The 25884-nt window shown below is 38.2% G+C and overlaps 1 protein-coding gene across 4 annotated transcripts in view; it reads left to right on the top strand.

Moving 5' to 3' along the window:
* The window catches only part of STIM2 (stromal interaction molecule 2), a 59333-nt gene that overhangs the window by 3842 nt on the left and 29607 nt on the right, over window positions 1–25884 (top strand). The window lies entirely within an intron of this gene.

Genomic DNA, 25884 nt, shown 5'->3' with positions numbered 1-25884 from the left:
TGTAGTTTTGAGTGTGTTGTCTAAAAGTCCAGAGAAGTGAGAAACGTTTTATATAAGAGTTGACTTAGAGACTTGCTGTGGAAACCTCGGTGTACAAGCAGACTTCACTGGGACTAGTCTATTGCATCACACCTGTTAAATGCTTTTTTCAAATACAGGAATTTCAGATGCTTATCTTGACCACATAGGGTTTGTGTTGAGAGTAAATAATCTCTGTGTGGTGTTATTAAATAAGCACCTATACATCTTCAAAACATAGGTGAGTTCCCAGTCATTACATAAGTTGGTTTTCTACTGCTTCTGGGTACTGTGAAGGCTTTCCAGTTGCCACGGAAACTATCTTTGCATCTCTGAGAGGGGGGAGGTGAATAAAACAAGGATGCAGAGTTCTCCTTTAGAATCTGCATAAATGGAATGCGCTCATTGCCTGGGTGCTACACAACTTGTGTTTGTTTGCTTGATTTCTGTGAGCACTCCACACTTGACTGAAGAGTGTTTGTTGCTTTCTTTAATACTTCTTCTTTCTAAATCTTCCTCATCTTCCTTCCAAACACGAAAATTGGAGTTGGTCAGTAAGAACCCCTGACCTGATATTTTACATCTTCTCCTTGTGTTATGAGTTATATAGCTCATGAGGGGATGTCCCTTACATGCAGACACCCTGATGCTGCTGCAGGTAAATTTTAACTTCTCTGGGACCTCCTGAGTGTAGGGCTGGAGGGGAATGGCATTGCTGTAACTTGCATTACAAACTGTGAGCAGCACTGTAGGAACTTGGTTGGTCTGAAGCAGATGTTGAGGTCCAGGCTGTTGTATGAAGCTTCAGCTTGTGCAGTACCAATATTTACTGGAAAGATAACTTCGATCCCTCTCCTTTAGGCCCCATGTTCTGTTTCCTTCTGCTGCTTCTGCATTATGAAGCACCTCAGAACTGACAGCAGCCCAGCCCTCTGCTGCTGTCTCTAGTTAACATTTTAATATCTGATTTGTTTTCTTTGTGGCTAATTGTTCTTCTGTAAGAAACTGTCATGTGCTCGGCTTCTAAGACTGAGATCAGCAGCAAACAGTGGTTTATATGAAATGATTTAAAGCCATGTATAAGAGCAAGTGCAAACTTTGGTAATGTGTTAATTCAAATATTATTTCTTACTGAATAAAAACCCGGTGAAGGCATTTTAGGTTTCTGTGTCTGGGATAGTTTCTGTTTAAAACAGTGAGCTTTCTATGCATTGAGGTGTGGTGTGAATGCTCCTTTTCGCTTTGTCGTTTCAAACAAAGGAGAAGATGTTGTTAGCTGGAAATGATTCCACTCGTGCAGGAATGTTACACTGCAAAGGAACTGCTCTTCATCTGTTCCATCAGGTGGCTGTGAACTGCATCTGCATTAGTTAAAATTAATATTTATCTGCAAAACAAGTATATTATTTAGAAAGGGAATTTTAACACCAACATTAATAATTCCAGTAGACTGACTGCCATTGAGATTTGTCATCAATAACATTTCTTTTTTTTTTTTTTTTTTTTTATCTGTAGTGCTTTATGAAGGAGGGAATGGCTCAGTAAGTGCTTTATACTGCCATCTGTTTGCATGTTGAAATAAGTTCAGTGAGCTTCACTAGGAAATTCTTGAAGTAACTTGTCTATATTTTGATGCTTTTTCCCAACCATAGCGTTCTATTTGAAACTTATTCCTCCCCTGGACACCTTTCCTAGTCTAGTAAGCAAGTGAATTTTCTAGTTGTATGCCTAACCTAAAGCATATACAAATATTTTATATTGTTTCTCTTCACTTACAGTCTGAGAATGACAAGCTTGGTTTGCTTTATCTGAATTTGAAATGCCTTCTAGTATTAGAAGAACAACAAGCAAAGCATATGATACTGTTGAGAAGTAAACAAAACCACCCAAGCCATGTGGTCTGCGATTTTGAAACAAAGCTGCTCATTCTGAGTAGGAGACTTCCTTCTAGTGTGGTTTTAATTCTAGATTGCTATATATAGAAAGTAGCACGATCACCTCTTACTGTAACACTGCATGCCTACATTAAAAATACCTTTGACTTTCTTCATTGCCTAGTCTTAAATGCTTTGAAAATGAAAGTTTGCCTTTTTAGTGCTAAGTATGGCTTACTGTTTTGCTAAATATGAAAATTAGACTATATCGTATCATGTAGCTCTAATACTATATCAGGTGACATGAAGGAAAAATATCCTTGTCTATGTGTGTTTTTAGGTGCAAGTGAAATGCATTGAGGCAGCTCTGTCTTCCCAGTGTGTGTATGTTTTACTTTTTTTTAGAGAGACTTTATAAGTGCTCTTTTGGGAGCATGTCTGTCTCAGTTTCTTCTGTCTGTTCCATGTTCTTTGGATGCATTTCCTGAAATGCTGTTGGGATGCCCATAGAGAGGGTATTGTAGATACTGCTCTAACAGCTGAATGAGACAATTAGAGGGATCGTTTAGTTTTGAATATATGAACCTTTGTTCTGTATTATCTGGGTCTGTGTCTACCACTGCATTTGAAATATGTTTTAGTCTTATGAAACAGTAGTCCCTGTAATTGGTCTTTTCATGGTTGCATTGCAGGCGGCGACTTTTGCTGTGAAAGATGTGGCTTTTTATTGATCTAAATGACCTCAGTACCTACTGTTGCTACACAAAGTGTTGTTCCTTTGCTTGTTGCTTTCTCTTCCTCCCTGCTTATTCCGTATGTCCTGACCTCTTCCCTAATGTTATTGTGGCTGGAGGTGAGCTAGTTTTGGGAATGGATTGCACTCGAGGTTGGTGCTTTTTTCTTTTTCCCCCAGCAGGATCAGGTCTTCAGTTCACTGCACTGCTGCACAAGAGCAACTGTGAGAAGGTAGCAGCTTTGGCAGAAGGTAGTGCTGGCCACTTGAGTAGAAGCCTATGTGAGCTGAGTAGAGTTTTCTGTTTAGGAATTACTGCTTTCTTTCAGGAGTTAACTCAGTTTTTACCAGCTGTTCGTATGAGAGAGCTCATTACTCAAAACCAAAATCACATGCTTGCCCTAACTACTTAGTTGCATAAGGCAAAACTAATGAAATGTGATTCTGTAAATACAGGATAATGAAGACATTGCCCATTCTGACTGAGCTGTAGATATTTAGCAACTTGAAAGAAGAAATGGAGTCTGAGCTCTAAACGCATTTGATTTACCACTTTTAGTATTTCTCATGATGGATCCAAGTAGAACTGGTTTGTTTCCTTTATTTAATAAGCGACTTCCCTAAAAGAAACTATGCATCTGTGAAGTGGTTTTTTGTCCCCAAAGCACTCAGACACTGTTTTTTGCTGCCTTGTGTTTGGCTGTTTCTAGCATCCTCTAAAGAATAGGCAAGAGTGATTTTTCTTGATGTTGAAAAATAGTAAGACGTCCTATTTCAATAAAATGGAAGTGCTGTGCACAACCTTGACTGTGATGAGATCAATAAATACCAGAATCTCCTCAAAGAGTGGTAAGTTTTTGTAAGTAAAGTGTTAAGTTTAATTAGAATAAAAATGATACAACTTCTAAGCAGTAGATAGTAAATGGAGCACCAGCTCAGAGGTGAGTGGAAATTGGACATGCAGCAGAATGATGAAGGGGGACCTGTTGTCCACATGGATCTCTGAAGGTGTTGAGTGATGGCTGCATGTTGGGATGATGAGATGTGAGACTGTGTCTGACGTGCAGGAGGGAAAAAACAAAAGCCAACAAAAAAACCCCAAAACTGGGGAAGGGGGGAAAAAGGAAGGAGGAACTTACTGAACTGGATACTTTCATGCCATGAAGTAAAGACTTGGATTGAACTTAACTTGGTAACTGAACTTCTGATTAGCTGTTATAATTCTGATTTTGAGAGTGGATTGTTCTGTGGTTGTTGGTTGGAAAGAAATACTGCAAGTTACGAAGAAGGGAAAATAGTAGATATACCATTATTACTTATGAAGGATATGTAAGACTAGGAAAGGTTTGGATAAAGCTTGCCAGAGTTCCTGTATGCATGTTTTTTTGTGTATGAAGAAGCATCAGGTTTCTCTGGTTTTTAAAAAGCCTGCCTGCAGCCATACTTCCTTGGGAGCCTAAGCCAATATGTGTTATCAGCTGTGGGTTAGGCCTCCAGCCTGTTCTCCTCATTCTGAATGATTTCCATTGAGCGAACTGACATCTGCTGGAATAATGTGAAGGTCAAATGAGCAGGGGCTGTGGCAGCAAAGGAAGGAAGGTGATGAAGGCCAAGGAGCTGGAGGAAGGGCATTGCAGCAGCTGGGTGGGTTTCAAGTCTTAAGAGCTATTGCTGAAAGTATGATAGACCTGTTTGTTATTGTAATAGAGGCAACTGTAGGTAGTTAATGGTAGTTATTTTCCTGATAAAAGACCTGAGGCATTAATCGAAGATCAGGTTTGAAACAGACATCCCACCTGCTCCATGCTTTTCTTTTTTTGTAGGAGGGAGGTGGAGGGCAGCACACCTTTGTTGAAGAGCTGGAATTAAACTAGGAGACACTGCATCTATGTTATTTGAGATGGGACAGTATGGTGGATGCTTGCTGTTTTTCATTGGCATTTCATTTTTTGTTTAATGCAAATGCTTAAAGTGATTGCTAATGTGGAAGGAATAAGGCTAAAATGCTCAAAGGAGAATGTCGTAATGTTGTATGTTGCGTCATAATTCATATAGTAAAGTTTTGGGGAGATGTTCTGAAATGGAGGCTGTTGTCTTGTGGAATTTTTTTTGCTGGCACTGACTCGGTAAATTGATTTTTATTGAACTGTTTTTCTTCCATTGGTTTGTATTGGTTTGCGGTCTCCTAAATGGTATCTGAAATTTATTTTCTGCTGGAAGATGGTAGAATTACAATGACTTTTTTATTTTCTGTATTATTCATAGTTTCCTTTGTCCAAAAAGCTGTCAGCAGCAGATTAACGTGCTTGTAGAAACTAAAGTACAAGACAACCATTGTCTTGTTACCCCAATAGTTACTTTCTATACTTTTAAAATGTGACCCCGCCACTCTTGTTTGCAGGATGTTGAGGGAAGATAATTTGGCACATCTTGTGGTCTCTTACACTTTTTTTCTTCCTCGTGAAAAGGTTTCAGAAGCTTATGAGAATGAGATTAATAATCCCATTTAGAGCATTCACAATTGTGCAAGAAGCAGTTAAACCATCTGATCTTGGCATGTGTTCTAATCTGAAAACTGACTATAGAAATATTTTGTGAACATGTGTAGTTCAGTTTGCCTCTTTTTATTGTGCTGTGCACACTAAAAAATGAAGGTGGAAGTGAAATTCTTCTGGTAACAAGGAGGTATTGCAGGACATTAGTGGAAGCACGGTGTGTGAAGTAAAAATACTATTTACTTTTCCAAATCTGTGTAGTACTCTCAGTGACAATAAGGAGACACTTAGTTCTGGTCAGTTTAGTTGGAGTGTAGTAAGAGACATGTTAGGTTCAAGGAGCACCTATTTCGTTATCAAGACAGAGCTCCAGTTATGTTTTCCTTGGTGAGTTTTTTGTTCAGTGTTTCGGAAAATATAGTTGTATGTATGAAGTTCTTTTGTACTTCTTGTATGTAGATGAGAATTAGAAGCATCAACCCTAAACTGCTGTAGGAATCAACAGTAGGTGTGTGTCCTGCAGTCATCATGGAGGCTGCCATTTGTACAACTGTTGGGGTATTTCGGAGCCCCTTTTGTGAGGCTTGGTAGTGAACTGAAGAACTTGAATATATAGAGCAGTCTGTGTCATTTGGAACTAAACCATACAAAGCTGTTAGTCCTGTAGTTGCCTAATAGATAATTTATATATTGGATATTGTCTTAAAGTTTGTATGTGAAGTAAGCTAGAAACGTGGTACAGGGTGAATTATAACGTTCATAGTGTTTATGAGTACAGGTACCAATGCTAATAATGAAGTTGTCAAATTATTGCAGTTCTAAGTGTTAGGCAAAGAACTGTATTTGCCTCTGCCTAGTATATCTTGTCCAAGAATTTTAAATAGCTATATTCATACTTGGATAAATTCATACTTGTGTGAATAATGAGCCCTTGGCTCTGATTTATTCATTTGTTTTATGAGACTGCATTACCCAACGATCTTAAGTTTCTCATTTACTTAGAACTATTTTGAAACTCACTTCCTCTTTGACCTATCTCAAAGTTGTGATAAACACACATTGCTTCAAAGGGTGAGTTCTAATTAGCTGGTTTGTTAAACAGGCAGAACCCCTTGATTTTACTCATTCTTAGTCATTTTGTTTGAACTTAATTTGAATTAATAGTTGTAACAATGAAATCAACCTCAATTTTTATTTTTTGATGTGAAAGATTTTAAAGATAACTTACATTCAGTTATAGAGGTCTAATTAAATTATTTTGGGATCAGAAATTGTGTTTTATTATTGTTACAGCATCACACCAAGGGTGGCTTTCAATTCTCCTTCAGCTCTTGTCTGGCTGCTTTTTCTGTTGGAGGAAGCAGGCAAATAAGGATTTGCATCAGGTCACATGGAAGGCTTTGCTGTTAGTCTCAGCATTGCTTCCAGATGGGGTTGGGAGTGTGTGGGATGCTTCCTGGTGAAGTACAGGGTCTGGGGCTGAGGGAAGCAGCCAGACCCAGCAGCAGGTGCTTTGCACGCTGGGTATCTCCAGCAATAGGGTTGCTGCACTTTCCTTGGCTTCTTTGCCTTGCTTCTGGTCATGCCGATAGCTGGTGGTGCTATACTGGACTTGGAGAGTGCTGTAGCATTTGGGAACTGATGTTTCAGACCATTCAGGATGGAAAAAATATACTTGGATATGTTTCACTGTACATAGTTTCCTGCTTAATAATTTTCATTTGTCATTTAACACTGTTGAATTTGTAAAAGTATGACCCAGCCCTTAGTTCTTAAAGTGCTGTTACTTGAATCCAATCCTTAAAGTTCATGTTCATTTTACAGCTCTTGGTGTTGATATTCAAGTTAGTTATCCATCCTCCTGTAACAGAGCATGGAGAACAAAATTAAGTTTCTATGAGGTAGCAAAGCCTGTTTGGATATGTGAATCACACCATTACCTCAGTGTTAGATTCCTGTTGGATTTAAGGAGGCAAAAAAGTGTGCTCTCGGTTCTATACAGAAATTTTTCTAGGAGCAAAATGCTATCCTGCCTGAGGAGCCTTAAGCTGTAATCTTATATCTAACCTTAGACAGTTCTTGAGACACTGAGTGAGGGGGGGGGGAGGAAAAAAGCTGCTTTTAATGTTTTGATTTTTTGAGTGTTGGAGAATAACTGCTGCTCAAGTTGGGTACTAATTTGATATTTACTTTCATAGCACTTCTTGAGTGCGTTAAAGTCTTGTTTCCTGCCATTTAGGTTTAAAATGTTGTGGGATTAAGTTTCAGTCAGTCAGTAATACTAGCTAGGAAGCTATAATTAATGTGTTAGGGAAGGGGAGGTGGTGTTAACTCCTTCTCCCCATCTTTCATATCCTCGTTAGCCATAATTTATTACTTTCAAAACGTTTGGGACTTCCTAGTGGACGATGTACTAGAGAAGATGATCTATGCTTGAATTCACTTCAACTTTTGAACTGTTTTACAGATGTAATTTGAATGTTTGTGTTACAGTGCAAGGCCTCTCATTTTTTCGCGTGGTACAGATCTATATGCCAATATCTGTATTCTGTAAGGTGTACCAGAGGTATCAACTACATTGCCATCAGTTTATGTGGTTCTGGAACTCTAACAGAAGTGCTTTAGATCTGTAGATAAAAGTGAAGCACGGATACAAAAGAAAGAGAACAATTCCACCTCTGCATTGATTGCATCTGGGAACTTCAAGTAACGCTTTGTACTTCAGAGCAGAATGTTGTGCTAAATTGGAAATTGTGATATTCTCGCCCACAATTGTTCGGACTCATGCAACTGTGATTGGTTTAGTCACAAGGAGAATATTGGTCTGCCTACTCTGTCTTTGCAAGCTACCATAGCACTAGAGTCGTTCTTAGGGATTCATTAGTATTCATAGGCACTTAACGTGGGAAGGATGAAATTTGTGGGCAGTGTCTTTTATGATAGCATAGACTTGACTTCAGGAGATGTCGGAGAGCTGGAGAAAATCTAAAATACTCAAGAAGGGTTGACGACATTTAACGTGCAGCTTGTTTGAAGGCTACAGTTGCTTTGAATTTAAGGGTCTTTTGTAGTCCTTCAGAACGCCTGTTTTCTGTGCTTTTCTTGGGCAGCTTTCTATAGAGAACTTGTAGCAGTTACATGTTGCTAATGCAAGTTGCAGTAAATCAGCACTGATGCTTAAATTCTGTAAAGTGCTTCTGAGTGCAGCTGATTGTGGGGAAAAAAAATACCAAACAAAAAAACAGAATTAGATTCCTGATCAGCTTTTGTGTTATTTATAAGTTAATGATGCAGTTCAGATAAAGAATGAATTATAGATGTCAGTGTGGGAAATCTGGAGTTCATGTTCTTACTAGACATGATGCCAATCTGTTTAGATTAATTAAAGAATTTTTATTGATTGAGATTACTCTGACTTTTTGTGGTGTTGTCCTGATTAATGACCACTTGTGAAAATTCTGTGCTCTTTTGCTGTTTTATTGTATTTGGAACTGATGGTTGACTCAACACATGTTAGAGGGGCTTTTGCATTAATTCTAGCACATAGTATATGTAGAAGGACTTGCCTTATAATATCATAATATCCACTCTGAACTGCTAGGACCATGTTTGTGTATAGTGATTCTAGTAAGTAGCTTAAGTGAAACATTCCTTAACAACAGTAATGTAGTCAGTTTTCAGTGGAAGGTGACTCTCAATATTAATTCCTCCGTTCTGACTATGCGTGTACTTGGCCTTAACATTTAATATGCCACCCAGCCATCACTATTGCCCAAGCACATGGTAGACACGAGAAGTAACAGGAAAGTCAGAAGAAAATAAGACTAATGAAGGATTACTAGCATCACTTTCTGAATGTTCATCAGTAGATGGATGATGGCTAAAATTATGTAGAGAAAATAAATATTCCTTAATAAATATTGGTTTTAGTCATATTATTGTCTGCTTCCTTCTTACACCTCTGCCAGCTGTTGTTGATCCAGAAGTGGACTGAAAGATTAAAACTTAAGAACATGATTGTTATCTTACAGAATAAGTGAAGTAGCTTGTCTAGAGTCTTGAATTAACTGTCTACCTGTGGCTTGAGGAGGATATCGTCTTAGCACATAACTGCAGTGTAGTGATTCAGGAAGACTTCTTGTAACAAAGTATTTACGGGTTGCTTTATGTCCTAGTGTGAAAAATTGTATTAGGCTCCTTGGTTTTTTTCCTTACCTGTAAGAAGTATCGTTCTGTGATGTGCATCTCCCTTTTAGAAAGAGTTATAAAATCAATGTCTGATTTGTTTTTCCTCATGTTTTTCTATCACTCTGCTTGTGTGCTCTTTGCATATGAAGATTTCTTTTGTTTGGAATACTCTTTTGAGATGATTAGAACCAGGGAGAGTACTTGAGTAAAGGGGGTGTAATTACCTCTGCATTGCTCCATTTAGTAATTTAACAGCTACTTATTAAGCAAATAACTTAATTGAGTTAATACCAATTAGCAAACTTTGCGGTAAGAAATTTTCTGAAGCAAATTCCAATGTGTATAATTACCTCAGGTGACTTTCTGTTCAGATCAGTCAGCAGTGGTTGGTTTTATACTTCCGCACCTTCCCTTCTGTATCTCCCTGCAGCTCTGGCTTGCATTCCTCTTGAAATTGTTGTAGGTGGGCTTTGTAGTTGACTTACATGATCAATAGCAAAATTCAGAAGGAAATAATAGAATAGTTAATAGTTGGAATCAGTTCTGCAATTGAACTTGCAGCTCTCCAGCACTGATGAGAAGGAAAGCCTTAAGCTTTGTTTTGAATATAAGCTGATAAATCATTTGAGTAAAAAAGATTTATTCTGTATCCAGTGTTCATTATTTGTCTGCAGTATTTATAGCCTGTCTATGAACAGTTGTCTGTTCTTTGGTTGTACAAGCTACAGTGTCTCTTCTACTGTTGTACAAAAGCTTACTAAAAGGATCTGGTACCACTATTTGGCTGTTGGTTTCAACTTCAAAAGGAAAGTCAGTGTTTTCCAGACAGCTCTGAATGTAGCTGTTGTTTCCTAGTGCATAATTATGCAGTATTTATTCTACTGATAAGAGAAGGAAAAAAAATCCAAGTGCTCTGATAGGCTGATTAAAAGCAAGATAATAAGGAAGGAAGGCTAGCTATTTCTTATTTGGTAAACAGTTGATGTTAAAAAAGCAGACAGATGGAGAACATACTATCAGGAAGCAATTTGACTCTATGTAGCCGAGTTTCTTCTGGTATTTACCTTCTAACTAAACTGCATCTCGAGTCTTTACTCAGAAAGCTTAATTTGGAAGGAGGGAAAACAGCCAGTGCTCTTGAGTAAGAAACAGGTGCATGATGGACCATATTTCATGGCTGGAGAAAATGCTTTGCTGAGACCTGTGAGGTGGTGTGAACTCCAGTGGGGCTGTGTAGCACTAGGCAGTCCTATGGGCATGCTTTGGCAAGCTTGGAAGGCAAGGCATTTTAGTTTAGGTACAGTGCTTCTATAACAGATGAGCTACTTCCATGTTACAGTGAGACATCTGAAGGTGCTACCCAGACTGTTCTTCACTTCTGTTCTCTGCACATGGTATGAAGATGTTCCTGGCTTGCTTTGCTGACTTAAGTGATCTTCCTTCACAGTCAGTGGCAATCATCTTTGTACACTGAAATTTGTCTTTTTATAGTTAACCCGGCCTGCCTGGAAATCAGGGCTTTTCTAACTCCATTTGCAGGAGTGTGTGCATGCTTGTGCAAAAGTTACTTTGGCTGGTTCAGTGAAAAACAACTGTATTAGGAGGGGATGAGAATAGCAGGTTCTTCACCATGAAATAATAGGACTGATGTGTCACTATATTTGACATATAAAACGTGCACAGTTTTTTCTTAAGGATGCGTTAAGAAGATGGACTTGGTATCAGTATATCCAAACTAGCAGACAGTGCCATCTTAATTATAGCTCTTTCACAGATGGAAATTGATTAGAAACTGGAATGAAAGCCTTATGATACTGGACATGTAATATGGGGAGCATGGAGGAGACCTGGAAAGGGAAAACAGAAGTATGAGCAAAATATGGAAGGGATGTTTGTGTGCATTGAGGGTTGGAGGGGAGGAGTGACACAAACAGGAAATGCAGCAACCCAATTTATTTTAGGAAGGGACTGCATTGAAAGTAGAAAGTAACAAGCTGTCAGTTTGCTACTCCTATTTAAGCATTATGCTTGTTTATGGTAGGAATAAGCATTACGTTTGTTCGGGCTCCTTATACGTTGTGGTATGTGTTGGTAGCAGAGGCTGTCAGGCAGCTTGTGCAAAATGCTGTAAACTTGCTTTTGTGCGAGATACAAAGTATTTACAAAGTGTTTGGAGCATTAGATACTTTTGTAGCTTGTTTAAATGGTGCTGCTTTCCTGGCTGCGAACTGTGCATGCCAAACCACAGAGTGGTGGCTGTAGCTGTCTATTGCTCAGTGATGTGCTAAAAGCGATTGTTTGCTTTGCAAGTCCTGCCCGAGGCGTGCGCAAGCTGAGTTTAATGTTTGCACCCGTGGAAACAATCTCAGGACTCGTTTCAGACGTCGGTTTTCTATTGTCTTCCCAATGAGTTGATGACATTGCTGGGGCTGTGGTTGTGCTGCAGTTTGCTCCCCCCCGGTAATGCAGGGGATCGGGGTGTGGTTCGGCAGAGGTGCTTTAATCGAGGAAGGAAGAAGCTGATGGAAATGATGGGTTTGAGGCAGTTTGCAGCTGCGCTGGTGGTAACAAGGCATGGCTGAACGCTTGGCTTGATTTCCTTGTTCCTGTTTGAAATCTCTCCGAGGTGTGGCTCCTCACAGCTGTATAGTGGTGTGGGTGGTTAATGCTGCTGGCTGCAGGCACTGCAGTGCAGGCAGAGCTGGGGTGACATTGGCAAGCTGGGATTGAGATGACAGGGGTGGCTGAGTGAATTCTGCTCTCCAGCAGTGTTCTGAAGAATAAATTGCTTGTGAAACTCTTGCCCTGTCTTGCCTTTTCCAAGTTGTCATTGGACTTAATTTAGACAAGATTGAAAACTCTCAAATTCTTTCTTTGTTACCGGTTTGTGCTACTGCAGGTGGTTTTCTTAAGTAGGTCAGTGGGCATGTGCTCAGTCTTTGATATATGAAGCTGGCATGTATTAATGTGATATGTAGCAATACCTGTGGGATTGGATTAAAAAAAAATGTTTTAGGAAACAGGTAGGTCTTCAGAGGACGCTCATATCAAGATGTCTCTGTGGAAAAACTAGTTAAAATCCTGCTTGTCTTCATTAGTTGTGCCTAGTTGCTGGGTTTTTGTTACTTAGCATATCTTTTATTCGTCCATTTCATACAGTTATTTGTCCTCATGGTTTGGAAGAGACCTTAAAAACTATCTAGTTCAGTCCGCTTGCCATGGGCAGGATTGCCACCCACTAGATTGTACTGCCCAGGGCCCCAGCCTACCTGGCCTTGAACATCTCCATGGATTATATTCCCTACTGATTTCTCTATTCTCAAAGCTTGTAGATTAAAAAAAAGCAACCACCAAAACAAAATGCCAATTGTGTACGTAAATAAAATGGTAAACTTAAATAATGTTCACATTGTACACATGTTAGTGTACTGGATTCTGTGTATACATAACAATATACAGTTATAACAGCTGCTCATCTAATGTGAGCAGTTCAAGTGAGCGTTTAAGCATATGAAAGATCTTTTTTAATGACAGACCCCGCCTTCTTGCTGTCTCCTTTCAGTCAGTCATTTCAAATTAGCCTGTAGGTAGAAAGCCTTGCGGATAAGAAAACCGTATGCTTGTGTTAGTATAAGGAGTGTTTCACTTGTATATAGTGTTCCATGTTAGGGTGGGCAGAAATTCTTCTAAGTCTAGATGGGATACATGATACATGCTTTTAGTGTAAAAGTATGGGGACCATGGAGTAAAAATATAGAGACTATGCATGTTCTGTCATTTAGTATTCCATCTGCTGCCTTACTGGACTGACTTTAAGATTTCTCCTGTTTGTTTTACCTCTCATGTAGAAAGGCACAATTAAGTGTTGGTAAAAGGGACTTTGAACTGTAATTTTTATCTTTTCTGCTGCTATTTGCAGAGTTGTCATCACTGAACAATTGAACACTGGTCTGAACGCTCAAATAATAAAATGTTTTTTTTTTGCTGTAATTCTTTTACTTTATGTATTTGAAATAGTAGGTGCTTAATTTTTGACTTAGTCTAGTTGTCTTGCAGTCATGTCTTTACCTTGAAAATCATGGTATAATAATTGCCTAGCTAAAAGAATTCTATTAATCAGGACTTACTAAAACAGAAAATCTTTTGTAAGGGATAAGTAAGCCAATAGCCCATGTGATCTCACATGAAACAAAGGAATTTAAAGAACTCCAGTGTTTAGATTTGTTTATTAAAACTTGGTCTGAAATAATTATTGTTTAAAAAAAAATGAACAAAGAATCTTTTATGAAATGCAGAGATTAAACTTTACTCTAGTTTATATTCCCTACTGATTTCTCTATTCTCAAAGCTTGTAGATTAAAAAAAAAAACCAACAACAAACAACCACCAAAACAAAGAAAATGCCAATTGTGTACGTAAATAAAATGGTAAACTTAAATAATGTTCACATTGATTTTTACCTGTTGTTTTGCTGATTGATTGGATATTAAATGATTTATCTTTTTTTTCCCCTTATTGAGTAAGCTATTCCTGGCAAATGTTAAATAAAAGGCTTTAAGTGCATTAAACCCACCTTTCAGTAAATAATGCTCAGGCTTGTACAGTTGCATGGAACAGCTGGTGCTGTTCAGAAAAGATTGGAATTAATTCTTATAAACTCCGAATTGGCTTCCTCTATAGGGTGCTGCCACAGGTAGTTACAATTGAGCTCTCTTATCAGTATTTTTCTTGTTGAGCTGGAACTTCTTTTTGTTTAAGAGTGAACCTTTATAGGAATAAACTTGGGTACCTTTTCAGGGTGTTGTTTGCTTTAATATTGCTGATCTCCTTAATTTCACTTCCGCTGTTCTGATTTTGATTGCTTCTCTGTTTTAGTGCATTTAATTTGCAAACATTTTTACAGCTCTCCTGTTTAAAAAACGTGGAGAAAATCTAATGGTCAGAGATTCTTATTTTTGAGTATATCAGATGCTTTTTACATGAGATACTTTTTCTACACTTGTCTGTAATTCCTTTCCCTCCCCCCTTTAGCTGCAAGCATCTTGAATCTTATTTTTGATCGGGATTGCAGTTGTAGTGCAGTAACTTATGTAACACTTGTTCATAAATTACCTTCTCTGCTCATAGAAACAGTGCAAGAGTTTCAAAACAACTCTATTTTTTTCCTCTTCTTCCCTTATAGTTCTGCAAAAGAAATTAGCCCTTCTTGAAACTTTTAGCCTTTAAACTGTGAATGTTAATAGAGCTTTTAAACCTTGATCTCTTTTCATCTTTAGAGAATCTCAGATAAGTTGGTGGAAGGAAAAGTGAGGCTGCTTATGTCATGTACCTTAACATCACCGAATCCCCTTGGAGCTATGAACAGTGCCAGAAGCTTTCTTCTCTTTTAATCATGGCACAAAGCTGTATATTTCTGCAACAGACATCTCACTTAGAAATACAGGTCCCCTCTTATGTGGGACTGGGTGTGGTCATGTTTAAGTACAGTTTTAGATTTGCCTTTTCAAGGTTGTTTACACAAAATGTCTCCACATGCAAGAAGATGACAGATGCTAGTTGAAAGGTACCCCTGGAACTCAGTCTTGTGTTATAAGCAAGAGAACCAGAGCTGGTCATCTTTAGCTCTCTGGCCATCTCCTGAAGATCTCCAAGGGTGGAGATACTGTATCTCCACCTTAATTCTTCTGTCTAGCCTACTATAGGGTTGTAGCAATGCTCTCCTGGTTAGAAAGACTTGATGTGTAACTTGACTCCTTGAGCACATAGTTTGACTGTTGCCCTGTGTCTACCACTGTGGAATAGGGTATACAATCTGCTGTCAAGAGATTGCAGGTTGCTGTTAATCACCATAGCGTCCTCTTCACGTGACTACTGAAGAAGAACAGCTTTCTGAAAATAAGTGGTCTCTTTGAGTTTATGCAAGGCTGAAACATTTTGTTTTCTTAAGACTTATAAAATTGGACTAGTATGTTAAACACAAGATTTGGAATGTGAAGGTTTTAAGAATGTGTGCTAGTACTGCAATCAAAATAAGCCTCTGAAAGAAGGTTGAAATCAGCTGCATGCTGCCAGTCTGTGTTTGTGTGTATACACACAGTCAAACGATACAATATTTTACTTAAAACAGAAAACAAAACAAAAGCAGGGGTTACCTGGGTACGACAGAGTGTCACAGAACTGTAGGGCTTGGAAGGGGCCTGCTGAAGGAGGTTTCCTGCAATAGGTTATACTGAAAAGCATCTAAGAGTTTTGTGGAGACTTCTGAAGAGATATTCAGTCTCTCTGGGCAGCCTTTTCCAGTGCTCTGTCACCTTCAGGGTAAAGAAGTTCATTCTCATATTTGTATGGAACTTCCTGTGTTCCAGTTTGTGCCCATTGTCTGTTCTGTTGCTGGGCATCATTGAAAAGAGCCTGCTGCCATTGACTTGACTGCTGCCTATTCAATATTTATGTGTTGATAATATACCCTTTTAGTAATCTCTTTTTCAGGCTGAACAGTCTTTCAGCACAAATCTCCAATTTTCCCTCATAAGAGAGATTCTCTATGTCCCTAATCATCTTTGTGGCCCTCTGCTGGGCTTTTCCTAGAAGTTCCCTGTCTTTCTTGAACTGAGGAGCATGGAACTGGATGCAGTACTCCAGATGTGGCCCTCACCCAGGCAGAACAGAGGAGGAATAACTTTCCTTGACCTGCTGTCTATGTTATTTTTAACACACTCCAGGATAACACTGGCCTTCTTGACCACATTGCCACCATGGACATCCACCAGGACACCCAAGGCCTTTGCAGAGCTTTTGTCCAGCTGATCAGCCCCTACCTATACTGATGTATGTGTTTATTCCTCTCCACGTGCAGAATGATAATTGCTGAGCTAGCAGGCAATAGGTCAATCCTGTAGTCTAGTATTGGCTGATGTGATGTAGATAATGGAAATAAGGAAGTTCTGTAAGATAGCTGTCTGCTTAGACTATGGTGAGCATACTAAGTTTATGTCTTTGATGTTGTACTTCAGAGCAACAGAGGGCAGCTTTTCTTTTCTTTGTTTCACTTTCATGCAGTAGCTACATATGCAAATATTGCCATTCTTTGGTTTGTCTGGAGCACTTCTAAGACTTTGGGTTCATCTGCATGGCAGAGAATTTCTGAATACCCATGTGGGTTCTTCCTGTCTCCTCCCAGTATGGAAACTTCTGATTAATTTCTTGATAATATTAAGTAGCTTTCATTTACCATTGGTAGTAAAACTTCACCTGAGTGAATGGAACCTCTGTTAACAGTTTAAAATGTCTGCAGAGGATATTTTAATGTTAATCTGTTTTTACGGTAACTGGAAACTCTTCAGCATGTTATTGTGTAATGATAGAAGCATTAGTAAAGAATTGGGACTTGATGAAAAGGGGAAACTTTGTTTTGTATTTCAATAGACTAAATGGGATTCTAGATCTGTTAGTAAGAGTAAGACATGATATTCCTAACTATTCCTGAGATAATCTATACATCAGTTGTGTTCAGTATTCTTTAGAAGTGCAAACGCTGTCCTCTTCTGCCTCCAGCAGATGACTTGGTATGAAAATTACTTTGAATTTGTTACCTACAAAAAACACATTTAAGGCAAAGACTTGAAATGCAGGAATAATTGTGCTGATGCACAAAAGATTATAACATTTGTACTGGTTGATACATGTGAATGAGGTGAAATAGTTGGTTTTAAGATGTCGGCTTAGTCAGGTGTTGCAGTTGATGCATGACAACAGACCATGGAAATAAAGTACAGTTCCTTATGTTCAATTAAACACGAGAGAAGCTACAAGGTATGAAGGAGTATGCTTCTCTTTCAGATATGAATGAACTTCAAAGGTGTTTTATAGTCTGTAGAGGCTATAAAACAGCAGTGGAATACCTGACAAAAGATACTTCCAATTCCTTTTAAAACAACTCTGTAAAAGTTTTTTATATATTCTATTTGTGGTACTTCTCTTTCAGTGGGAAATAGCCTTGCATGATTGAAATTCACTACTAGGGAAACAGAATCTTAACTGAACATACTGAAGTTGAATTTATTTTCCATGTTTCTGGCTGGCTTTTGGTTTCATTAAGGGCAGGCAACCTTTCTTACCTTTTGGAAGTTATTTTCATTTTGATAACTGGGAATGATGAATTGCTTATACTTGTTGATGTTTGATATTTAAAAAGAGCAATGTAGTGGAAACACTTGCACTGGAATTTGGCACTGGTCCACTTTTTCTCCTTGTGCCTATTGCAACGAGTAAGTAGCAGAAGTGTTGGTAATTCAGTGTGTGAGAGATCCAGCTCCATTTACAGCATGTATCCAGTGGAGCTTAAATAAAATCTGGTATGTCATTTATCAAGCTTCAGTCTTTTGAAGTCTGACAGTTGCATGTCACTGTTAGTGTTTAAAGTTTCTTATCAGACTCTTAATTTTAGTTAGCTTTATGTGTAATTGTCATGAAGTTTTCTTGAAGAGTAGTCATTATCTGGAAAAAGCTTACTGTCCTTCGTTTGATTTTGTACCTATCTTGCACTGGGGAAAGAGGAAGAAACAAAGACATTAAACTTGATTTTGAAATGAGTATTCTTCTGTAGGTGGTTGCAATCTCAATTGCCACAGTGTTAAAGATCTTCATACTGGCTTGTGCTTTCCCTTGAGTTCTCTGTAAATACCTGTCTGGCTGTTTCTTCTCTTCAGGAAATTCTTTTGTTATGAAATCTACAATTTAAAACAAAATGAAAGCCTCCAATCCGTTGTGCTGGGTAAATAGGTGTCAGTTTGTTGGCTTTGGGACAGATCCTATTGTGTGTTCCGCATGTTCTGGTTCTTACGTTTTGGAAAGTGGTCAAAACAATTAGCTTGAATGAAGGAATATACTGAGTCCTGTGTTGTGTTATGTGCTGCCACGCATCAGCCTGTTGCAGGTGACTATGTGTGTGACATCATCTCAGCTTGGTGGTTGTTACCTGCAGCAAATATGCATCCCAGAAGTGAGGGTGAGGATTTAAGATACGGGGCTGGAGTTTCTCTCAGCAGTGTAGATGTTATTGTTCCATTGCATTCATTCTGTTTTTGCTTATTGCTCACCTGCTGTGTTGCTGGCTGAGTTTAGCAGTATGAGAGGATCAGACACTGTGCAGTTCTGCCTGCTTCTGTTTTGATTTCTCCTTTGCAGTTGCAAGTTATTCACGCTGAATTAGTTCCTGAGCCTTCCTGCAGCATGGTTGCACAAATGTGCTTTTGTTGGTACAAGGAAGAGAGCAGTATGGGGCAGGAACGTGTGGGTACAAACAGATTAGAATCATTTTAACACTGTGCTTTGGCTTATTCTTCTATGGAGCTTACGTGGAATGATTGCCTTAGATCTGTACATCCTGGATGTGTTAGCGCTCATAGGGAACAAGTGGTGAAGTAACACTTAGCTGTGTGTAGTTCAGGCAAACCTAGAGAATTCAGGAGTTTTACATATTGCTATTGTGTATGCCTTCTCAATATTTTTCTGGAGGCACAAGCCTCCTGCTTCAGATTTATATAGAAAGTATGCATCTGTTTTTGAAGGGAAGAACTATGTTTTTTATCATGCACCTTATAATAATCAGACTACGTTATGTTGCTTTTTTTTGAGGTTTGGAGCTCTCGGGGTGATCCAAATTTCCTGGTTTTTTTTTCTTTATCTATGTGTGATGTCTGGTGTCTCCTCACTGTATTAGAGCTAGCTTCTTTTTATAATGCCCACTTAACATCTAAGGGATAAGTGTTGGCCCACTATGCCCTTCACTACTGCAGACCCAAGAATACACTCATCAAAGCTTTGTCAGCTGAAATGTATGTAGGGTATGTACATCTGTGGCTTATTCTGACACTCTCATTGCTGCCTGTGTTAAGTTTGAGCAACATAATGATGTTATATAATTGACATGTATGTGAATTTCTTCTTCTGCACATTCTGAAACCTTAACAAATGAAGCAAGGGGACACATTTGTATCTTATTTGCATGAAATAAACCACCGAGGTGAGCTGGGACGACAGCAGTAGGTTTGTCAGCCTGATTTATCACTTGGTGGAATTTGTCATAAGAAAAATAGGCAGTGTATTAGCAGGAGGAGCAAAACTGCCAGTTGTGCAGTGTGGTTGTACAGTCTGGAGTTGCATGTGAATGCTAACTGCAGAGCAGTTTATAGAAGCTTTTGGAGTTAAATAGTCCTTTACTAGCTAGCAGTGTGCACTACTAAATCTTTACCTAGGCTAATGGAACTACTTAGAGAAACTGATATATGTACATGCTCAAAATGCAGTGCTGGAGGGAATTGTTTAATGGCCTTATCAATTAAAGGAAATGAATCTACAGTTAGCACCTTTGGGTTTCTGAAAGTATAAACATGGCATAGGCTAATAAATTTAATGCTCAAACATTGAAATTGTAGCAGATTACTTACAATAAAAAAGGTGCCTCAATGTTAGGGGCTTATTTTATTATAGTCTTACATTTTGGTAGTTTAGGTTTCAGTTGTACAGTTCTGATACGCTCTTTTAAAGTATAAATACGTTCTGACAACATGTTGTTACAGGAACTGTGAGGGATTTGATGATGTTACAAATGCTGCTCACAGAGGATTAAATTTGATTCCTTGGTTAGAACAGTTAATAATATACGTACTAGATCGGATGGTGTAAAAGACTTGAAGTAATTCAGTAATGTCAGCAATGTCATGCTTGTGTGCCTGATTCATGGATATAAGATATGATTATGAATCACATGTGAAAACAAATATAAGTGTAATTATTCTGGTTTTACTCAGATGTACGTTTATGTATGATTTTAAATGAAAACAGTGACTTAAAACAATCCTCTAATTTATAATCATAGGACGCTTAATTCTAATTGCCTAAATGTGGAATGGTTTGGGTCTTAGAAGGTATTTTGTAAGTTTTAGAACTGCATCTCTAATGCTTCTTTTACATAATTTTAAATAAATAAGGTTTAGTACTACGGGAATCTTTTTCAGGTGCTTTAGCTCCCTCATTTCAATTCTAAGGTTTGAACTACACTTTCAACATGAGAAGTTGGAACTTACCAGTGATGCCACAGCAATGAGATTGTTCAATTCTGCAGATCATTGTCCTCTATGGAGAGATGTAGTGGCCCATGCTCTGCTTAACTCATGAGCTGTATCTTAATACAGATTGGTACACTGAGTACTGACTGCAGGCTTTCACCAGAAGGCTAAAGACCAGGCTGTGAGATCAATTCGTAGCAGAGGTGTTAATAAGTATGCAATTTGAAGCAAGATGATGAGGTTTAATATAGAATTGAGTTACAAAGAAGTCTGCAGAAACCATGTGGGCACACTATTAGGCAGTTGCAGGTCATCCTCAAATCTGATTTCCTGACCAAATTTAGAAAGTGGCTTAAATGCTATGCTGTCTTCTTTTCTTCGTTTAGAGCTGACAGATTTTTGCATGCATTCACATAAATGATTAAGCACAAAGTACATCTATTTCTAACTTCCCACCCTTAGAAAAGGAGGAAGCTGTTACAGCAGGAGAAAATAACTAGTTAAACCTAAAACATGTAGAATGCTTAGCTACCCATTATATACTTAGATACGCTATGCACTAACAGTCATTTAGTTTATATGAATATGCACCTGTAGTTTATTTAATCGGCTTAATCAGTATTCTGTTGACATATGAACTCAATTACTGAATTCATAGTCCTAGTTAATAACCATGGCTTCTGAAAGTAAGTAGTACAAGGCGAACACAGCAAATGTCTAATCATTTTGTTTGAATTAAGGTTTGTTTCTCGTTTATGAACCTATGTGAATTTGTTTCTTCTTGAATGTATTCTAATTTCAGATGTTAGTCATTAAAGTGAAAGGTATACCATACATTTTAAAAGGTGTGCTAAATAGCACATATCTGAACTTTAAACAATTACATTTCTATCCTTATTCTTGTATATGATAAAGTTTACTGAAGTGAGATATACCTCTCTATATTGCTAAGAGGAGATATTAGATGTCTGTTATTTTTTTTCTTTCACTATTCATGAATGTATAGGAAATGTTTATAGATAAGGTTATAAGGAGGAGAAAGGGAGATTGTTATTGGCTGGCTTAAGATACATCTCCATCTCCCCATGTACTGCTTTACTGGGACTAGCAAGAGTTCCTCTTTCGAGTCAGCTGTCTTTGAACATTTCATATACATGTAGTCCAGCTTCTTCTCCCCTTGTGCAGGGGAAGGTGTGCAAAGGAGATGGGAGGAGTCACAAATCCATCTACTTGGCTTTTGTGCTACAATCTACAGCAATCTACAGAAGTGCTGTAGATTGCTAATTAACTTACAGTCTAAGTGAAATGTTTATACGGACACTTTGTTTTGTTAGAACAATCTGTAATGAGTAATGTCATCTCTCAGCCTCCCTTTGTGTTATTAATCACTAAAATTTATATATATATATTCAGAAACAATATTTCATGTACCAGAGTTTGCAGATGAGTTTCATTTTTTGAATTTTGTCTGTTATTGTACAAGTTAATAGAAACAACTGAAGAAATTATCTGCATTTCTGATATGTAGCATCAGAAAAGACTAACGTGAAGCTTTGCAAAGCTTTAAAATGCTTCAGACACAGCAGGATGTTCTTGTCTTTTCTCCTTTCCCACTGCACCCCTTCCCCTTTTCTTGCTGTCATTAGTATTACTGCATATTGCTTTTCAGAAAGCTCATTTAAGTAACATGAATATTTTGATTAGAAGATAAATGTGTTCTGCTTTTTTGTCAAAATTGTCTGTTGCTTTAACGTTTTTAGTGGAAAGATATGTTGCAATGATGAACTTTATTTTTTTTTCCTCATCATTTAAATAAATGTCACAAATAACGTTGTCAAGTTAACTGTTATCCTGCTCAGCCTACTTGTCGCATGGAGGAGTTTAATTATTAAGAGTAGGAGTTATTTGCTTTGGGAGCTGTTAATTGAAAGATTAAATGAAGCTTAATCTAAGGATCTCTACAAGCATTTGAAGATTTTAATGGCACCTTATGTAAGGACTTGAGATAAAAGCTGAACGTTTGTTGCTTTTATTCTAAGTAGCCGTTTCAAATGTGGTGATATTTGTGAAAACACTTTCAAGATACTTCTGTAATCTCTTGTTATGGGTCAGATTTGTATGTCTTTAAAAGTTTTGGTTTTTTTTTTTTTTTTTGTCCCAAATTGATGAGGAAAACAGAGTGTATTAAAGTACAGCGTAAAACTGAATCACAAATAGAAATGTAAGCTGTAAGGAAGTAGTGATTGTAGTGAGTGGAAGATGCATTTGGAGAGGTGTCAGGGAGTGTTGTGGCCACATGCTTTAACTCTGAAAAATGCAGAGAAATCCCACTTCTGTCATCACAGCTTGTTGAAGTACAGCTATTTTCAGCTTGGAATATATGATTCAGTAGCTGACGTTATAGTGCAGTGCTTGCCTTTTGTGTGAGGCTTCCCTTTATCCCAGATGGCCTCTTAGTAGTGGGAAACCATAAAGCTAGCAGAACAGGGTATATTCCTGAATGTATGAGAAAAAGGCAATCACAGAAACATTGTAGGCTTCTGTAGGACTGCTCTAGTTAGTGTGAGGAAAAAGTACTCTTCCTACTGGTGAGTGCTGAACAAACATGTGTTGTAACCAACTGTCCAAATAATTCCCAACAGCAAGTTCCTTTAAGCAAATTAATTGGGAAATTACAAGGCATGCACCTGATTTCAGGTACTCTTGAAAATATTAAGATTTTTTGTTGGCTTAACTCGAGGTGCCTCGAGCTGCCGAGAAGCCTTTGGCATGCTTTTGAGACTAGATCAAAACTACCAGACCAGAGTCCCTGCGACGCACTTTCCGGCACCATTACCTCTCTGATGCTCCAGAATCCATGTGCAGGATGGGGACAATAACTGCAGGGCTGCCTGCTTGTTGCTGGGTTCATTTTCGTTCTGCAGTCTGTTACGCTGCCAGCAGTTTGAGGAAAAGTAAATGCAGGGTAGACGACGGGCCGTGTTGTGATCTTACACCCTTTTGCTTTGGAGCCACGTGTATTCCTAAAATAAATTTCATGGGCTTTGCTGACACGATAGCCTGAAGATATGGGTGTAATTAATTTTTCTTACAGGCTTGTGTTGACAGTGACACTCTTTAAGCTTAAGTCCTGTTACCTCCAGGAAATGAGAAGGAAAAGCTGTGATGCTACAGCTCAGAACTTCAGATAGAAGTTTCTCATGCAGCTTTGCCTTATTTTTGCTCCTTTTTTAAAAGGGAGAGGGAGAACCAAGGGCTAATTTCCCCTTATTTGTAAGAGCAAACAGCTTCCTGTGTACTAGATTGAATCTCTGAGCTCAGTTCCTTATCAGACTGCCACCTGCAAGAGCAGTCAGTAACAGTGGTCTGCTGAGGACTGCTGTTTCCTGCTCTGTCAGGGCTAGGAAGGCAGCCTCTGACTTGCTCAAGGCAGGAGAAAGGTTTACTCCTGGAGCTTCTGCCAAGTTTGTTGAGCTATGAATTACACTTAATGTTTCAATAGAAAACTCTGTTCTTACTGTGAGTATAATGTCAGAAGTGTAGAAATTTTAGACCTACGTTGAAGGCATATCATAGAATCACCAAGGTTGGAAAAGAACTAAAAGATCATCCAGTCCAACTGTTCACCTATTACCAATAGCTCCCACTAAACCTCAACACAACATCCAGTTGTTCCTTACAATGCGGTGTGCTTGTGTGCCTCCTGTCCTCCTCACTTGAACATCGTATTTTACTTTTGTTTGTTTCGTTGATTCCTGTTGATTTATTCATTAAGGGAGGGATCAAATTTAAGTTGCCGGGTACACTCCCTGAATGAATGCTTGATAGTGTATCAAAATAAACTCGGAGGTCAATCTGGATTCTGTTTAGGATGGATTATTTTTCGTTGCGCTTGATGTGTTCCCGTTGTATGTTTCTCAGACCAAAAGGTAGTAACTGGATTTCTGCCTTTGAGAGAGATCAAGTGTTCGTGGGACATTTGAAGCATAAGTAGAGGCCTGTTTACTTCTCTGAAGAGCTGTAGCTTTTTCAAGTGCCTTCATGTTTAAATAAGCGAAAAAGGTTTGGAGAGGTTCAGGCTGGACGTAAGGAAAAGTTCTTCAGTGCGGGTTGGTTAAACAGTAGAACTAGCTTCTTGGAGGGATGACTGGTACCATGTGCCTGTTGTTATTCAGGAGGTATTTGGATAATGCCTTCACAAATGTGCTTTAACTTCTGGTTAGCACTAAAATGGTCAGGCAGTTGGACTCAATTTTTGATGGCCCCTTCCAACTCAACTGTTCTATTCTTAGGTGTATTTATAAGTACTCTGTTTAGGAAACTGATCAACTCGTGTTGAGAGGGTGTAGATTGAGAAGATTGTGATCTGAAAAGCTGTCCTTTCAGCTGAAGAAAAAATGGAAAAGCATTTGAGTGCTTGCAAACTGTTAACCATTTACCTGATATTTTCTACTATAAAAGAATTAGCGCTAAGTGCAAGTTAAACAAATTAAATCAGCTTTTTACATTAAAAGACTAAATCTTGGTGTTACTTCTTTCAGGTTATATTCCGAAGCTGAAAACTGTGATGGGTCTGATTTAATATTTATTTTTTTCTTTACAACTGTTTCATGCATCTCTGAGATTTCTTTCTAATTTGTAATAGTGCCGCTGTGTTGGTTTTCTAATTGATATGCAGACACAGATGGAACTGTCAGTTTCTCTGTCATGAAACTTGCATATAAAGTAAGAGTGCTTTGGACTCGTATCTGTCTGTAGTAGGATTAGCTCTGCTAATGTGTCTGAGAACTCAGTTATGACTTGTTTGCCAGCTTTGTACTTCAACTCTGTAGCTTTATGCAAGTAAAGTCTTCTAGGCATTTCTTATTAGTTGTTATTTTTTAATGTGTAACAGATGCAAAAGCAGAATCATGCCAATTTAATAGATATGTTAATTTTTTCTATGTTAACTTTAGATTCTGTCATGTATTTGTATATGTTTCATTCATGTTGCATGTAAATGAACCTTTAATATCTTTTGTCACACCATGAAAGTGTAGTATTCTGGTAGATAGTAAAAGAAGCAAAAGATAATCATGCCTCCTCCAATTTTATTTTTATTTGTGTGGGTTAAGCAGAGTGTACCTGTAGTTTATTGGAATTGCGCCTTTTAATAATGACTATATAGTAGGAAATAGTGCTGAACTTTAAAAAAAAAATAATAAAAAAATCATTTTGTGTCTTCTGTCATTTGGTTTTGCATGCATCAGAACTAGTGTGTACAGGGTTATGGGGTATCAAATATTTTTGTCAGTTGTGTTTTCTTTTTAGTGTGCTTTCTTCACTTGCAGTCTTTGTGTATTGTGCCTGTGTATGCTGTCTACAGTACTACTGCAGTATAGCTATCGTTCCTTTGTTATTTGCTTATGAAGCTGTGATTGCAGGACATGAGAACTTATTTTTGCTCTCATCCTCCTCCACTTTGTTTTTGCCAGGCTTTCTGAAAGGAGGCTGGAATCGAGGCAGTG

Source organism: Coturnix japonica, chromosome 4 (genome assembly GCF_054131305.1).
Source record: "Coturnix japonica strain WE chromosome 4, WE-NBRP24, whole genome shotgun sequence".
NCBI classification, from domain to species: domain Eukaryota; kingdom Metazoa; phylum Chordata; class Aves; order Galliformes; family Phasianidae; genus Coturnix; species Coturnix japonica.
This window is presented reverse-complemented; position numbering and strand designations above follow the sequence as displayed.